At 49.6% G+C, this 18,982-nt stretch overlaps 1 long non-coding RNA gene across 1 annotated transcript; it reads left to right on the top strand.

The window, feature by feature from the left end:
• The first annotated feature begins 1,521 nt into the window (after window positions 1–1,521).
• Window positions 1,522–8,786, top strand: LOC119965134. The gene is made up of 2 exons (XR_005460437.1): window positions 1,522–1,862; window positions 7,686–8,786. It is a non-coding gene; the product is annotated as an uncharacterized LOC119965134 (long non-coding RNA).
• The last annotated feature ends 10,196 nt before the right edge of the window (window positions 8,787–18,982 follow it).

Here is an 18,982-nt window from a genome sequence, read left to right on the forward strand (position 1 = left end):
TGGTCACGCTGTTCATTATTACATGACAAAATTCTCCCACCTTTAGCCTTACTAGTGAAAATAAACTGATAGATTTAAAAAATAAAACATCACTAAAATATGCATGACTGAGAAATGTTACACAGGAGAAAATAGAATGAGAAATTAAACAAAGTTTTTGTGATTTTAAGTCAGTAAGTGCTGAAAATGCAGAAACTCGCATTAATGAAAACAACAACCTAACAAATTGTACTGACCTCAAGCTGTGTATTGAATTTTTCATTTGTGAACTAGCTAATTAAAGCCTTTTGGGGATCACAGGCATTAACACCATTTAGACTGATTAGTCAGATTAAAATGTGCATTTAGTAACCAGAATGAACACAGTCACTTTGAAACTGCAGATTTGTTCACTGACATCCTATCATTCAACAAAACTGGTCTCATTGGAAGTGGTTTTGTAACTCTGTCAATTCTTGCATTGATGCATTACCTTCCCTTTTACTGAGACCTTCACAATTTAACAGCTGAGCATGTGATATATTTAATAAACCATATCTTGGTTCATTTCCTAAGCTGTGCTGTATATTGTTGTAACATGGTTGGAAGAGGAAAATGCAGCAAGGGTTCCTGCTCCAGATCAATATCCTGCGACCCGAGATGTCTTTGATGGTTTAGTGTATATGCTGTGCAAGAGTTTCTGTACCATGTGGCGGACAGTTTGGTGTTTGATGGGTAACGGTTCAGTACAAAATGGCACAAGCCACAGGGTGGTGTGATCCTATCTCCAGCCACCAAAAGAAACTGTAAGACACTGGGCCACGCGGACACACACACACTGGCCACACTGTAGCAGAAAAATAAGCAACAAACAACATTTACAGAAAAGGAGGCATTTTGCTATGGAGAGAAAAAGAGTGTGGAGAAAGAACCGGTGCAGGGGAGACTAGACTTTGTCAATGTATGTGTGGGACTGACGGGGGAGTGGGAGGATTGAGGGTCGAGGAAGGTAGGGGGAGGGGTAGGGGACGACACTTTTAAAAAATAATGTTTTTATTGCATTTTGTACAGTACAGTAGACAAGGGTATGTGCATTGGGTACAATATACAAGACATGTCCATTGGTTTCGACCCCCCCTTCCCCCTCCTTCTTTTCACCCCCGCATCCTGCCTTTTTGTTGCTTTAAGATATTTTCTTAGGTCTCATATTAAACAGTGGGCAATTGTCATCTATTTACATATATATGGTTCTTTCCAAATCCCCTCTCCCCTTTGTCGATTGGTTCTGCCCCCCTCTCCTCTTCCCCCCCCCCCCCCCCCCACCCCCCACCGACCAATTTTCAGTGTTTCTTTGGAGGTTCTATTCTTTGTGGCCTTGCTCTAGGCCCCCTAGTGTCCATTTTTGCTGTTCTCCAGCCTCCCCTTCCTCTCTTTCTCTGCCCCTCTCCCCTCCCCTCCCTCCCAGTTTGTTCCCTGCAGTCTCGTGTTGGCTGGGGATGACACCTTCTTGAGGGAAGAAAGAAAGAGAATCCTTATGGAAGTCAGTGATTTATTTGGTTATGTTAAGATGGGGAGGAACAGTTGTGGTTGGGTCTTAGTGGATATTATGAAGTTATAAAGGATTCTGGGCAGGATTCTCCGCCTGCCAGACCCATTTTCTGGTGCGGCGCACCCCCACCAGCAATGGGATCCTCCATCCCGGCAGCCAGCTAATGGGGTTTCCCATTGTGACCAGGGGTGTGGTGCGCTGCCGGTGAAGTGGAGGATCCCGCTGACGGAGAACCCCGCTGCCTATCTTTCTTGTTACTATGAGCATTGCTAATGAAGAACCAATAATTATTTCAAAGGGCAATGATTCCTTCTAAACATCACTAAAAGTCAATGTAAGTAATGGAATTTCTTAAAGAGGTTTCCCTCTTACAAAATTCTAAAAACAATGTTATGTTTTTGTTAAAAAAATGCAAAGTGCAACGTAAGAGCAATTAACAGATGTTTAACAAGCTCATTATTGTCGTCACCTTCTATGATCTTGACTAAAAGCCTTTATGCTGAGGTGCTTTTTCATTATTTAATGTTTTAATGCTTGTATAGCAAGAACCACTGCTGAATTATCTTTATGCTTTGGTGTTGTTGCTATAGTTACAAATCTTGGGCATGATTTAGCAGAAATGAAACAGAGTCCCGCTTTGGGCGCCTTTAGCCGGGTGTTTTCTGCTGCTTGCAGTGCCGAAAACAATCCCGTTATTAAATAGGACTCTGCCTCACTCTGGACCTCGGTGATGAACACACCACTGGGGCCACACTTAGTTCCATTTCCTGTGCTAACAAGCTCTGCTCACCATTTTTAAATAGCGCCCCAATCTCTGGACCCTAAACGCAGCCTCTGGACCCCCAAAACATTGAGCCCCCCACACCCCACCTCATAAGGGCAGGGCAATGTCAGGTCTGATTCACGGCACGGGCAAGATCCCATCTGGGCACCTTTTCACTGCTAGCCTGGCACTCTGGCAGTGCCCCGCCAGCCTGGCAGTGCCACCTGGGCACCCTGACACTTCCAGGGTGCCCAGATGGCAATTCCAGTGTGCCGGGCTGGCACTGCTACAGTACCCATGTGGTTTGGGGTGCCAGGGTACCACCCAGCCCAAAGCCCGACCACCCTGAGGCCACTGATCACCTGGGAGATCCCACCAAGTGCCGGTACCCCCGGTCCATGTTGTGGAAACCTATGCTAAACAGCACCTGTTCAGGGTCTCCAAAGAGAGGCTGTTAGATCCTGCTTCTTGGGTAACTCCGGCGCAAACATATTTAAGTGAGCTTAACTACACCTTTATATGTGCAAATATGGATCCCACCCATTGTGTCCAGATCCAGTCCAGCAGCAGCTGAAGGCAGGGACAGTTGTTTAAAAACACCTTTAAACGCTCGTGTTGGGAACTCTGTCTTTATCTCAGTCAAGCTGTTGGTCATTCTGGTGGAGTTGGAAACAAGTAAGAATTAAACAAGCCTAAGGGTGTTCTTCTGAGTGAAGGCCCAGGCTAATAAAAGTGAAAGTGACTGCCCAGAGGAAATCCAATAGGCTGGGGGTTCTGACTGACTGCAGCTGCCAGACGATTCTGCTCAGCAATCCAATTGGTGGTTTTAAACTCTCCGCGCCTGGAGAGGATAGCTGGCTAAAACAATTTCAATATCAGAAAGAAAGACACTCATTTCTCTTTTCCATTTTAATCCTTACCATTTAACCCCTTTCCCTTCCTCTGTCTGTGTCTGTCTTGTGTTTGTTTGGGTCAAGGGTGTGACAGGAAAAGGGGGGAATAGTAGATTAGCTGGCCTCATTCTATTATAAGTATTGCATGTCTTATCTCTATTTTATTATAAATAAGTTGTTATGTTCCACTTACAAATCTGCTGCCTGTACGTCATTGGAACAGTCAAGGGCCAAAAGTCTCAGAAACTATACAAATTATCGATTAATGCACTTATGTTGGGAGTCTGGGGTCTGTTGGGTTGGAATCAACCGCACACTAGCCCAGGGTGTCGTAACAACATTCTCGTTTATATCTCAGTCACTTTTCTCCTCCGAGTAACACCCTTTGACCTGGGGAGAAGGGAAGGGATGTAATGTCATTGGCAACTAGCCTTTCTCAATGGGGACAGTTGATACTGCACGCTTTGAACTAACGGTATAATTTTGAAGTGGGGCTATGTTTATGTGAACTGATTGCTTTTCTATATTTCTCTACCTGAGTGAGAAGGAACGATTTTAACTCTGCTCATTTGAGAGGCCTAAAAAGCAACTGGGACACCCACTGGAAACCGACAGGGCTCTCTTTACATATGCAGATATGACTCTGATGCAGATATGACTCTTACACCAGAAGCCATCTGGTGTAACTGTCACACATACCAGTGAGAAGAAGAGTCTGGGGCAGAGGAGATTGAATCTGTTTGACTTTCCCTGTGTGGACTGAGTGCTCTTCTGGGCCCCTTAAGGAAGATGCCAGTCTATCCTGCCCCCAGTTTCCCCTCCCCCTCCCCATCTACCCTCACCATCCAACCATGAAGCCCTCTTAAGCCTGTCTCAGCCATTTAAATAAAAGTGAATCATAGAAGTCTTGCTACCTATGAAGCTTGACAGTAGATTGACAGTATTTTCTTAAACTAAGAACCAATCATGAGGATAAGGAGTTCTACACCGCAAATGACCCAGTGACTGAATGCTCCACATGATATTTGACGCTGTCATACAGACCCGAAGGTCCAAGTTTTGACTCCCAGTCTTAATTGGGTTAGCTGGTCTTAACTAAGTTAGCAGCTGATGTATTCCAATTAACAAAGGCATCCCTGGATTAGCAGGGAAAATCAAACCAATATTGATCAATTGACCAATATTCAAACCGTGTGATCCGTGTTGGAAAGTACATATGTGTGGATCGTCAGCAAGAACAGGATATGGCTCAGCTATGATAACCCCATGGTTCAATAGCTTGCTGTCACTCACTATCAAAGCGCTCACATGAAGAATGGGGTCACTTGGCGAAGATATCAGAGAGCTGCTGGCACCTGTAGGAACCATGGACAAAGTTTTGGTGTCAATACGGGGGCAGGGACAGAACAAGCAAGGAATTCCCTGACAATGGCTGGCGGTTGGTTCTGTAGAATAAAGGGTTAACATCAGGAGATGATGTTATTACAGATGTAACTGTGATGCAATGTCAGAGGATTAAGTAACAAAGATCTGGTGGGATGAATGAGTACAACTTCAGGTAGAGGACTGAGATGTACATAGATCTGTAGATAAACATTTTAAAACAATTTTTATAAATAAATAACAGGCTATGCTAGCATTCTTAGAGAAGCAGGCAAACCCTAAAGAAACCCCATCTAGATGCCAAACTCAAGATATGGTGGCAGCGGACAGAGCGTAAAATCCAGAAAAACTCCAAGAGAATACGATAGACCTCAAAGTCCTACAAATCCTTGGTAAAAGGATAAAAAGAGAAAGGATTGAAGACTCACTGGAGAATGGAGCATTGTGGGCCGGAGAATCGCCAGCGGGAGCGCCAACAGACACGTTGCGATTCCCGCCCCCGCTGAATATCTGGTGCCGGAGAATTCGTTGGCTGGCGGGGCGGGATTCTCGCCGGCCCCTGCCGATTATCCGACCCGGCGGGGGGTCGGAGAATTCAGCCCAAGGTAACCAGAGCAAACACTCTCCTCAACAACTCAGCACCACAATAGCCAGGAGAGGAACATGAAGAGAAACCCAAACAGTGGAAAAGGAAAACCTCAACCTCAAGAAGGAAGTAGGAGGAACCCAGTTCTTCCCAAAGATACAGGGCGCGATTCTCAGCAGCCCACGACGGGTCGGAGAATAGCAGGAGGGCGTCCCCGACATTTTTCACGCCCTCCCGCTATTCTCTGCTAGCCGTTTTTTACGGCGAACAGCAATTCTCCCCAGGCCGATGGGCCGAGTTCCCAGGCCTTTACGGCCATTTTTACGGCAGCAAACACCGATCGCGGGCAGTGCGTCTGTAACGGATGCACTCTTTCTCCCTCCGCCGCCCCGCAGGATCAGTCCGCAGGGCGGCCGAGGGAGATGACGGCCCGGCGCATGCGCGGGTTGGAGCCGTCCAATCCGCGCATGCGCGGCTGACGTCATCGTGCGCGTCAGCCGGCGTGACGCTTGGTGCGCGGACTTAGCGACGGTCGCTAAGGCCGCGATGCCGTGGTTCACGGGGCCCCGCTGCTAGCCCCTCCCGGGGGGGAGAATCGGGTCCCGGGAAGGGGCGCGGAGGCTGCCGTGAAACACGGCCAGTTTCACGGCAGCCTTTACGACTCGCCGCCTTTGCGGAGAATCGCGCCCACAAACTCTGCTCAGGCCAAAGAAGGATGAAGATTCGGATCCTTAATTCAAAGAATATGCAAATCCACAAAAAAAAACGGAAACAGATTAACTATAACTGGAGGGGCTATCCTCAATCTCAGTGTCTGCCACCCATATCCACTCACCCTTCACTCTGTCCCAGCTCCTCACGTCTTCTTCATAAACGAGACAGGGGGGTGACAAAAAACACTCCCCTTCACCAACCACAACAATTATCAGACACAATAACTAAAAGTATGTGACTGTGCACAAATCAAACTTCCCATAATGGCCTCAAAATGATCTCACTAACACAGGATAACAGGATAGGGATAATCAATGTCATAGGCCACCCCGCTCACATTTCACACTCCACAACAGGAAAAAAGACAGTAATAAAAAGTCAATGACATGATAAACAGAGGGTAACATTCAAGATTATCGAAGAACCGCAGGGTAGACTGCATGATAAAGACATCTTCCATGTCGCAAAGGACAAGGCAGGATCAACAAACACTCTTCAGGATCTCTCAATGATTCCATTGATCGAGGCATGAGGCACCATCACTTCCATCATGCCGTCTTTGACGCCCATGCGGTCCACAGTCTAGGCCTAGCTGGGGAAAATGACTTAACCTGCTAGGCCACCTCATGACGAACATCGGGAAGAAGCAAAATAGGACCAGTGTTCGGTGGGCCCTACCCTGACCCCACAGACAAGATAAATTGTGCTCCATTGAATCTGATACACCCAGCCTCTAAATCAAGATTAAACACAGCAGCCAATTCTCCAAATCAATCGGGAACTCATCTCTCTTCTCTTGCCAGGGACCGGGCTCAGGGGGACATCCCACATCTCTCGAACCTGTCAGAATAAATGACACCATGCAGCAGGATTTTGATGACATGAAGGCGGTCCCTAACCAGGGACACTGCTCTTTCAATTGCAAGAATCCTCTCATGTGCCTCTGCCACCCAAAGGTACCCTGCAGTCCCTCGAAGTGAGCTGACGACCTGCATCGCAGAAAATAAATTCTCAGTCAAGGCAATATCTTTGATGGCAGCCATCATCCGATGCACACAGCACCACCAAGGCGTGAGCCCGCTCAGCAGCAACTGCGCCAGTACAAACTGGGCCCTGTCCCAATCTACCTTGACCAGTACAAATAGATGAGGATTTTAGAATTTTACCTTGGCTCTTTCTCGCAAGAAGACCAATCAGGAACTTCCAAGGACATGGAGTGAGCCATGTAGCCAAAGAAAAAGCAAATATGACATGTGGACCAGGATGAAAATGAAGGATTAAAAGACCAGCAGAGCTTGAGCTCACAAAAGCGCAACCACGCCTGTGCTCACATCACATGACCCCCCTCATTCTTTTTAAAGATACTATAATAGAAGATGTAATAGGTTTAATGTGAGAGGGGAGAGATACAAAAAGGTCCAAAGCGGCAATTTCTTTTACATAAGAGGGTGTTGAGTGTGTGGAACAAGCTGCCAGAGGCAGTAGTAGAGGTGGGTACAATTTTGTCTTTTAATAAGCATTGAGACAGTTATATGGGAAAGATGGGTATAGAGGGATTTGGTCCAAATGCGGAGAATTAGGATTAGCTTAGTGGTGAAAAACTGGGTGGCATGCACACGTTGGGCTGAAAGGCCCTGGTGTTACTTTATGCGTGGCACAGACTAGGTCTGTTTAACACCTGTTGAAAAGCTGTCAGCAAATGCTGGTCATGTATATAGTTAAACTTCTGGGTAAAGATGGCTATCCTTGAATATGTGTCCACTTACATAACATCGTAAATACATATGTATTCTATTGATTCATATATTTCTTCCACAGGTCATCATGCCAGACAGAATCTTTGTGACCTGATTTACTTTGACAACCTCATCACTCATTCATGGGCATAGATTGGATGAGAAGACGTGCAAGAGAGACAGTCTTTTGGCCAACATGAATAATGACATTGAAGTCATTGTGAAGAAGTGAGGCATGTCAAGACCTATGCCAATTCAGCATAAAGAACCATTGATTTTGCATGAGGTTCCCAACATCCTTGGTCCAAAATCAGATCTGACCTCTTTCATGTTCATGGCACTGACTTCATCATCATCAACTAATTTACCAAGTGCTCCATTATTTGATCATTGTATAATCTGCCAAGCGCAAAGGTTGCACGCTCCAAATGTGATTTTCAGTTTATTTGGTATGCCGAGAGAGATCATCGCGGATAACGATCTGGTGAACCATTTCAGGACATGTGAGTGGTAGAATAGTGATCACATTAGACCGAAGGGCCTAACTGGATTCACACGTTGAAAACGATACTTAGCAACCAGCCAATGTGACAAGGATTTGTCCAGAACCAAGATCCTATGAGGTCATTACACATAAATGCACAATAATGAGACATAATCGAGGACAAATCAGATCCATACCAGCTCCTCAAGCACCGTACAGTCCTAATGCATCCAGGACAAGATTGGTGGTGGTCCTGGTGGTGCTGACCTTGCACTACCAGGTTGACACTGCCTGGGTGCCAGATTGGCACTGCCCAGATGCCAGGTTGGCACTGCCTAGGTGCCAGGATGCCATATTGGCACTGTCTGGGTGCTAGGGGAAGTGCTAGGTCGCAGCCCCGCCCTGTCCCTGACCACCGGTGAATCCCGAGAGCCTGTCGACTCCGGCCTCAAAATTGGCTGCGCATATTTAAATGAGTTTTAAGACTTGTTTAAATATGCTGATCTGGATCACCCCCAGTGAGGGAATGATCCAGATCGTGTGGGGCACAGTGGGTCGAGAGCATCGCGGTCGGTTTGGTGCCAAGTGCAACGCTCCCTATGTTTTTTTATCATTTGTAGTCATTAATGTTGTGATGTACTATCACTTTAAAGTGTATTGCATGTTAAATAGTTCTGTAATAAACATGTAAATAAGTTAGTAAAGCATAACAGGCCGAATTCTTCCGCCCCGCACGCCGCAAGATCGCCACTGCCGGGACATGGACCATGTAAAGATTCATTGGCCTGGAATTTCCGGTCACCAGGTGGGCTTGGCCGGAGAATCCTGCGCTCAATCTCTTGTAATAAGAATCCAACTCTCTTGCATTTTCTGAAAATGGGAAGATACAATTTTTGAACAAAAACCCCTAGACCCTTATAATATCCGAATAATTATAACTTGGCCAAAAGATTATTCAACCGGCTATCTGGGAGGAGAGGTGGTTCATTTTCTCAGATCCAAAATAAGTGCCTGTGTGAAGTTGCTGCCTTGAACTCGGGTGTGGGTAATTGTTGAGAGAGTGCGCCTGATCTAGGGCGGGTCTATATTTGGGGCTCGAGTTAGAATCCATTTCAGACCTGCCTTCCTATAAAAATTAGTGCTTGGGAGATGCCAAGAACATATTTCATAGAATCCCTACAATGCAGAAGGAGGCCATTTGGCCCATTGACTGCCCCGACTCTGTCCCACCCTCCGAAAGAACACCCCACCTAGGCCCAATTCCTATCCTGGCCCCATAACCTCAACTAACCTTTGGACACTAAGGTGCAATTTAGTCTGACCAATTCACCTAACCTGCGCATCTTTGGACTGCGGAGGAAGTCGGAGCACCTGGAGGAAATCATAGAAAGGTCTTGACAGCTTGACCACCACGATCATGATCATAGAAAATAGGAGCAGGAGGAGGGCATTCGACCCTTTGTGCCTGTTCCGCCATTCATTCTGACCATGGCTGATCATCAAGTTCAATACCCTGATCCTGCCTTCCCTCCCATATCCCTTGATCCCTTTAGCCCCAAGAACTATATCTAATTTTTTCTTGAAATTACAAAACTTTTTGGCCTCAACTTCTTTCTGTGATAACGGATTCCACAGCTTCACCACTCTCTGGGTGTAGAAATTTTTCCTCACCTCAGTCCTAAAAAAACATATAAATAAGTTAGCAAAGCATACCCTCAAACTATGACCCCTAGCTCTGGACCGATGCAGACACCTGCAAACTCTACACAATCACCCAAGGTCAGAATCAAACCCGTGTCCCTGGCACTGTGAGACAGTGGTGCTAACCACGTTGCCACCGTGCCGCCCCCTAGCTCCTCCTGATGAAGTCAAAATGGCTTCACATGTCCGTGGACAAGCTGAATTTAATCAGGTCACTTTGGATGACGGTTTTCCACAGTTTCTGTAGTGCAGAATCTTTTGCTGTATCTTCTCATAGCTGCAGGAAAAATGTACCAGATGAATTTGGAGAAAATGGTCCAGTTTGCTGTTAATGAAGTCAACTTGAAGACCTATGGATATATCTTCTCTGTTCACTGCGTTAGGCAAGTTACTTGGCTTGCATTTAATCTCACAGTCGTAACCTTCAATCTTAACCATGAGATGTTGCATTCTTGGCAATGCACTGGTCAATAGTTTTTGCCAGTCATCTCTAGTGGCTAGTGGTCGTTCTCTATCACAAATCTATTGCCAAATAGATAGGTATGAAAACGCATGACTCCAAACACGAAAGCTGAACTATCTTGCTCGATGTTGGAGTAATTGGATTGTGTTACAAGACAGGGATTTTGAAGTAAATGCAACAGTTTTGCTTTTTTGTAGTATGCATGCCCGAGAGCTTTCTGTGAGGCATCTACCTCCTGGGCACATGTCTTCTTAAGATCATAAAATTGCAATGTTGAGCTTCTGATAATGGCTGTTACAAAGTTTTGAAGAGGTATTGGTGGTCTTCGTGCCCCAGGGAAGGCATAATCTTTCTTTTTTTAAATAGATTTAGAGTACCCAATTATTCTTTTTCCAATTATGGGGTAATTTAGTGTGGCCTATCCACCTAACCTGCACATCTTTGGGTTGTGGAGGTGAAACCCCCGCTGACACGGGGAGAATGTGCAAACTCCATACAGCCAGTGACCCAGAGCCGGGATGAAACCCAGGTCCTTAACACTGTTGGCAGCAGTGCTAACGACTGTGCCGCCCAAGGCACATTCTTTCTCAATAATTACTTTAGCAATGAAGATTTTTGAGTGAAATTGGGAACGTATGGAGATAAGAAGTTAAAGAGACCTGGACATCTTTATCTTGAGAAATTGGCATGCCCTTAATATCCTCTATTTTACTGAGACCAGAACATATGCCAGCACTCGAGTAAATAGAACTGAAGAAATTGATCTTTCGCACGTTGAATGTGCATTTCAGACTTAAACACCAATACTTCATTATGTATCGCTTGCATCAGTAAGTGCAGATTATGGTTAAGTTCTTGTGTTCTTCCCACAACAGCTATGTCACCTGAGATGCAGATGCATCCTGGTATAGTGCATGTACCTGAGCTTGAAAGAGATCCTGGCTAACAGCCTGAAAATAAGTTGTTGAAAGCCGTATAATCAAAATGGGATAGGAAATGTAGTAAACTCCTGCGACTTTGCTGCTAGATTTACTGACCAGTATTCACGTCGGCGAGGATTGAATATTCAGTGAGGGGATCATATGGCGGGGTTTGGGGAATGATATTAAAATTTATTCAAATCCATTAAAATGGGTGTGAACGGTGTGATGACATCAATGAGAGCCAGGGAAAATCGGGAAATGTGACCTCTCGTGTTTTCCGATTCTCGCTGGATTTCCCGCCCCCGTTACTGTTCTTTCTGATGATGAACACAGGCTGAAAATCACCCCCCTTGTGGGTTGATTTATTAAGACGAGGTCATAAATAGGTATAAAGCTTGAAGACATCAGAGCTATGTGTGTGTGCTTTGCCCAAGGCAAAAGTAAAACTAAGGCTGGATCACATGACACATTTCCCTTCTACTGATGTTGTGCCGCTACCCCTTAATGGAATAGTACAAGAGCCATGGCACAGAACATCTCAGGCTGTACATGCATCACGCATTAAAACCAGCCAGGTCCAATCTATTATCAGCAAATGTCCATACATGTTCAAGCAGCACTTACAGTCTGACTGGCTATATTGAGGTTAATTTTGACTTTGGCAGATGTTGTAAAACAGTCGATATCAATTCAGTGGCATGTTACACATCTCTCCTGGTTTTCATGTCCATTGATTTCAATATAACGGGCAGTTACATTGATATCATCTGCTTTATTCATTACCTTCAGAGAATCTATGGTGTCAAACGCCAGGCTGCATTTTAACCACCGCAAAACCTCTTGTTCAACTAGCTGAAAACACCAGATTCATGGCACTTCATGCCCCAATTGTACTTGCCTAAAAATGACAGGAAGAAATTTGATCCATTATAAAGAACCTAAACTTAGAGCTTTTCTTTCTTATTTGCATCTTGAAATCAACTTTCAGCACTCAGAAGATTAATGAAATGCTGTGTCATATCCCTTGTACACTTCATGTTGAAGCTGTGTAATTGGGTGCTGCTAATGCAAAAAAAAACTTGAATTGTTTCTGAAAATTGCTTCATAGAAGGTCAATATATACTTTGACCTTTAGAATGAAGCACCATTTATCAAGGCAAGGGCATGTTGGCAAATGCAGATTTTTCTTTGAGATTTATAAGCAGCACAGTGAGGGGAAAAAAATTATCTGTCCCTTTTCCTACCATGAGATAAAATCAATATGATAGATTGAACATATGTGAAATTAGTTTCCATTTCTGCTGTTGAAATTGGGCTGGGGATAGGGGGCGCGGTTGGAGTAATATTCTGACAGAAATCCGTTTTAGCTTTGTTAAACCTTTTTGCATAAGGTGATTATCTGATATCTATAGAATTTCCATTTTTTTTTTTCATATTCTGGATTTGCTCTTATTCCAGCGTCAATGTTCACCTTTTTTCTGAAAGCATTGAATCTTGCTGGAGCATAGTTCCCTAGTGCTGGGTACCTTCCAGTATCTTTCCTAAGATTCCATTCTTCAATATGAATCTAGACAGTGGGTGGCTTCAACCTATTAAACCCAAAGGAACATCATGGTTGAGCCTGACGTGATTTTTAAATCGAATCAAGTGGCAGGAATTTCCACGCATAAGTTAATATGAAGCAGTTGTGACTTAATTGAAAAAATGAAATGAAATGAAAATCGCTTATTGTCACAAGTAGGCTTCAAATGAAGTTACTGTGAAAAGCCCCTAGTCGCCACATTCCGGCGCCTGTTCGGGGAGGCTGTTACGGGAATTGGTAATTGGTAGCACTCTTGCTTTTGCATTACAAACTTCTGGGTCCATGTCCCAGGGATTGAACTCAAAAATAAATACTGAGAATTCACTGCCGCACTATTGGAAATGCAGTTTTTTGGATGAGATGTTAACTCCGCCTGCTTGGGTGGATGTAAAAGGTCCCAGGGCACTATTTTGAAGAAGAGCAGGGAGGATGGCATGGTGCCACAGTGGTTAACACTGCTGCCTCACAACGCCAGGAACCCGGGTTCAACTCCAGCCTTGGGTGACTGTGTGGAGTTTGTACTTTCTCCCAATATCTGCGTGGGTTTCCTCCGGGTGTTCTGGTTTCCTCCCACAGTCCAAAGATGTGCAGGTTAGGTAAATTGGCCGTGCTCAATTGCCTCTTAGTGTCCAAAGATGTGCAGGCTAGTTGGGGTAATAGGAATGGGGGGGGGGGGGGGGAGGGGGGGGTGATGCTGGAGTGTGCGCCTAGGTAGGGTTCTCTCTCAGAGGGTTGGTGCAGACACGATGAGCCGAATGGCCTCCTTCTTCACTGTCTGGATTCTATGATTCTATGGTTCTAGTTCGCCCCAGTATGTATCCCTCAAGCACAATGGGCGGTATTCTCCGCTCCCGATAAAAATCGGGATGGCCGTCGTGAAATCGGCCGAGCTTCACGACGGCCCGATACGGCCCCGCTCCCGAGCTATTCATGCCCCAGAAATGGGCTAGGAGCGGGGCCGCGGGTGTCACGCGTCAAATGACGTGAAAAGGCTGCGTCTCCCGAATGACGCCACAATGACGCCACTCCGCGTCGTAAAAAGGCGCGAGCGGCCAGAAGAACAGAGGAAGCGGCGAGGATGGTCGAGTCATGGAGGGCCGCCCCAAGATTCGAGGAGGCAGACGTGGAGACCCTCCTCGATGAGGTGGAACAAAGGAGGAGCATCATCTGCCCCAAAAGAGGGCATCGCCACCCTGCCAGTGTTGTGCGGCAGGCCTGGCACGAGGTGGGTAGTGCAGTGAGTGCTGTGGGCCACACCCCTCGGTCTGAGGAACAATGCCGACAAAAGCTGCACAACCTCATCAGGGCTGCCAGGGTAAGTGCCAAGAGGGTGCCCCCGGGTCACAACAACACCCCCTGCCCAAGTCCCTCATCACCCACCTCCCCCCACGGGCACGAGGGGGAGAGGGAGGGCGGCAGCGAGGGGGGGAGCGAGAGTGAGTGGAGGGTGGTTTACAAAGTTGTCACGGACCCACATGAGTGCTGCGTCCCCCTGGAGAGGTGCAATGGTTTTGTTCCAACTTTACCCCCCAACCTTTGCCAATATGTGAACGCCCTGATGATACCTGCCAAATTGATGATCTTTCTATGCCCCCCCCCGCCCCCCCCCCCCCCCCCCCCCGCCCCCCCCCCGCCCCCCCCCCCCCCCCCCCCCCCCACCAACAGGACAAGACTACTCACAATACCCAGGAGCGGAATAGGACTGGAGGGGGTTCGCCCATATACCACCCCCTAACCACGTTTGAGCAGAGGGCACTGGACCTTGTTGGGCGTCTTCCACCCGCGAGGTCGCACAATGCGAGGTTGGAGGTGCAGAACCAAGTGAGACAACCCTGCATGACAACCCCCCGCCCCCCACATCCTCTGTCCCTTCACACTCTGCACCCCCCCACCCCCATCCTCTGTCCCTTCACACTCTGCACACTCCCCCACCACCCCCAATATCATCTGTCCCTTCACACTCTGCACACTCCCCCACCACCCCCCATCATCATCTGTCCCTTCACACTCTGCACACTGGACCGCCCTACACCTGGCCGAGCGTTTCTAAATAACCCCATTTCATTCTCTTCCCTGGGACGTGCAGCCGAACGACCAGCGCCGTCTACATCAAGGCAGAGACCAGCATCTGAAATGAAATGAAAATTGCTTATTGTCACGAGTAGGCTTCAATGAAGTTACTGTGAAAAGCCCCTAGTCGCCACATTCCGGCGCCTGTTCGGGGAGGCTGGTACGGGAATCGAACCGTGCTGCTGGCCTGCTTGGTCTGCTTTAAAAGACAGCGATTTAGCTCAGTGAGCTAAACCAGCCCCGTAGTGGGGCGTAGTGAGCTAAATCTGCCACCACCAGCACCACCGCACCCAGGGCCGCACACCAGAGGGTGCCAGGAGGACACACAGGAGTTGGATCCTTCCAAACTGAATCTGTGGAGCAGGAGGCGCTGAGGACGCTGACACAGGGAGAGGGAGACATGGCTCGACAACGCCCTGTGGCCGCGCATCACTGGAGCGATGACCTCGACAACATGTCTCCAGACGAGGACGTACAGCTTGCGTCACCGCTCTCTCCCACACTATCCACCATCCCAGAGACACTCACCTCGGTTGGCCAATTAAGTGATGAGGCTCCTGGGTCACGGTCTGGTTCGCACAACACAGCTGAGCAGGTACAGCAGGTGGAGGTCGGAGAAGCCGAGGGCCCGGACTGTTGGAGGGCAGGCCAGGCCCAGCATTCAGCTGGCTCCCAGACGGTTCCCGGGGTCCTGGATTTACCTTACCCACCCGCACAGCCGATGCATTTGCAAACCCAGGGACACAATGACGGGATGAGGGCCGTCTTCCAGCAGCTGCAGACGCAGTTAGAGGAGTCGAACCGCATCCAGGAGCAGGGAGTGGTGCCGCTCATGGCAGCAACCCAGGCCGATACCGCACGGGTGGCATCCGCGGTCGAGGCAGTGGGTGAAACGGTTTCAGCCATGGGTCAGGTTCTGCAAGATGTTGGGCTTAATGTGCACGCATCATCCATGGCCCTGGACAGGGTGGCCCTCACACAGGCAGCAATGTGCCAGAGCCAACATGATATTGCCGGCACGCTGCGGGCCCTGGCCGAGTCTCACCAGGTCATGACACAGTCCCAGCAGGCCATGGCACAGTCCCAGCAGGCCATGGCACAGTCCCAGCATGCCATGGCACAGTCCCAGCAGGCCATGGCACAGTCCCAGCAGGCCATGGCACAGTCCCAGCAGACCATGGCACAGACCCAGCATGCCATGGCACAGTCCCAGCAGGCCATGGCACAGTCCCAGCAGGCCATGGCACAGTCCCAGCAGGCCATGGCACAGTCCCAGCACGCCATGGCACAGTCCCAGCACGCCATGGCACAGTCCCAGCAGTCAGTCGCGGAGAGCATCAACCGCCTGACACATGTACTGGATGGCGTCGCGCACACACAGGTTGAGGTCGCACAGTCCCTGGCGGGAATGCCTCACTCCCTGGACTCCGTCTCTGCGAACCTTCGGACCCTGGTGGAGACCGTTGCAGGCCTCCAGGACTGGCAGCGCCAGGCGTCGTTGGGACGACGGGGCACCTCCCCGCTCGCACCTCCGTCCCACAGTGAGGCCCGGGGGCCACCGGGCTCCCCGAGGGAGGAGGAGGTTTCGGGGCCCGTCCCTTTAACTCCATCACGGGACGTCCCGGAATGCTCGGCCTCTCCCCGTCCCATCCCTGGTGCATCGGCTGGGCAGCGGGCAGAGCAGGGTGGCACCACATCATCCGAGACGCCCGCAGAGTAGCCTGGCCCATCAAGGCCGGGTCGCCCCAGGAAACGAGTGCCGACGGGGAGAAATGTCGAAGGGGGCGATTCGCAGCAGTCCTCCTCCACTCCTGCTGTATCATCTGGGGAATCACTTAGGCGTAGTGGTAGGGTCCGTAAGGCAACAAAGAGGGACACAGAGTAAGTTGGCACGGGTGAAGTGCACAGATTAGTTGTAGAGGCTAGGGCATCTGTAAATAATGTAACCATTAAACTCACTGTTGCACCTAACTTGTAACACTGTGATTTTTCCCGGAGCCACAGGGATTGTGATGGTGACCGAGTGTTGCTGGGGTTGACGAGCGGTGAAACTTCGGTGCCAGGTGTGCAGTTCTTTCCCCCCCTCCCCCACCCCCTCCCACAGCTACCCCACACGGGCACATGATGGAGAGTTCCTGACGAACTCAGCGACCACCGAGATGGATGGTTCAGCTATTGCCATGAGTCAGACTTTGTCTAACGATTCTGAGCTCACAGCTCATCGCAGATCGGGCTGTCATCATTCAACATGGCACTGATCACACGCGCTGACATAGCCATCAATGTCGTGCCATACCGTCTGGCCCCAGTGGTAAGGGTGATTTAGATCTGCAGAAGTGTACGCAGAGCGGGGGTGCGGGTGGGGGGGGGGGGGGGGGTGGCAGTTGTGTGTTGACCCTCTGCATGACTGGCAATGCAGGTGTTAGTGTTGGTTTTCAGCGGTGCCATCACGTGCGACGCGTGAATCTTGCTGCCACCAAGGCGTCGCGGGCCCTCAGTCCTCACCGGGTCCGCCGTGCAGCCTCCTGCGCATCACCAGCAGCCGGCTCCTGTCTGCGTGCTGCGCCCGCAACTCCACCGACCTCCTCCCCCTCCTCCTCCTCTGTGCTGCCACCACTGCCACTGGCTTCTCCCTCCACCTCCTCCACCAGGGCATCTCCCCTCTGCATCGCAATGTTGTGCAGCGCACAGCAGACCACTACAATGCGAGCGACCCTGTCGGCCTGGTACTGCAGGGCCCTTCCAGAGCAGTCCAGGCACCTGAATCTCATCTTCAGGAGACCAAAGCAGCGCTCCACCAAACCCCTGGTTGCTGCATGAAATGAAAATCGCTCATTGTCACGAGTAGGCTTCAATGAAGTTACTGTGAAAAGCCCCTAGTCGCCACATTCCGGCGCCTGTCCGGGGAGGCTGATACAGGAATCGAACCGTGCTGCTGGCCTGCTTGGTTTGCTTTAAAAGCCAGCGATTTAGCCCAGTGAGCTAAATCAGCCCCTAATGGGCCTCATTGTATAGGGTCTCCACGTTGATCTGAGGCCTCCGTATAGGCGTCATCAGCCAAGACCTCAGTGGGGGGGGGGGGGGGGGCGTCCCGCAAACATTGCAGGGATGTACGACTGCGCCAGAATGTAGGCACCATGCACACTCCCTGGGAACCTTGCGCACACGTTCATGATCCTCGTGTGGGGGTCACATACCACCTGGACATTCATGGAGTATGTCCCCCTCCTGTTTGTGAAGACCTCCCTGTCCCCTGCAGGCGGGTGCATGGCGACGTGAACACAATCAATTGCACTCTGCACCATCGGGATCCCGGCCACGCTGGCAAATCCACAAGCTCGTGAGTCTTGAGTTGCTCGGTCCTCGGGAAAGGTGATGTAGCGGTCCGCGACGGCATAGAGGGCGTCGGTCACATCCCGGATACACCTGTGGACCGATGACTGGGAGATCCCGGAGAGGTACCCGCTCGGAGAGTGGAAGGAGCCGGTTACATAAAAGTTAAGAGCGACCGTCACTTTGATGGCAACCGGGACCGCGTGTCCTCCTCCTGTTCCACGTGGGGCGAGGTGCGCCATGAGGTGACAGATATGTGTCACCATCTCCCTGCTCAACTGGAGTCTCCTCCTGCAGGTGATGTCCGGCATTGTCTGGAAAGAGATCCGAGCACGGTACACCCTAGGCCTCGGTCGTCGCCTCCGACGCCCTGGCTGCACCCTCACTCTCTCCTCCTCCTCCTCCATCCCATGCTGCTCGCCGATAGCCAACTCCGCGGCCATTCCCTCAGCTCCTGCAGCTGGCCCCGCGGCCATTCCCTCAGCTCCTGCAGCTGGCCCTGCATCCACTATGGGATGTGGCTGTGGACGCTGCTCGATCTCCAACTGCAGTGCAGCGGCCCCGACCACTGCGCAGAACATAGCCGTTCTGTTCGCATACATTTTGCTAACCTACAGAAGGGTGGTGGGGGGCAGAGACACGACATGTTAGACGGAGGTTAGTCAACACCTCGGCAGCCGCCTGCCACGGGATACCTGTGTGTCCCGGTGGCCTGGTCGCACTGCTGATACGCGGCCAGCCTAACCCCTGGTCACTTTCTGCATCCAACGGGCAGTTAACTACGTCCTCCTCACTGGTGCGCCAGTGTCCTGTGGCCGTAAGC

Source organism: Scyliorhinus canicula, chromosome 4, assembly GCF_902713615.1.
Source record: "Scyliorhinus canicula chromosome 4, sScyCan1.1, whole genome shotgun sequence".
In the NCBI taxonomy this organism is placed as follows: domain Eukaryota; kingdom Metazoa; phylum Chordata; class Chondrichthyes; order Carcharhiniformes; family Scyliorhinidae; genus Scyliorhinus; species Scyliorhinus canicula.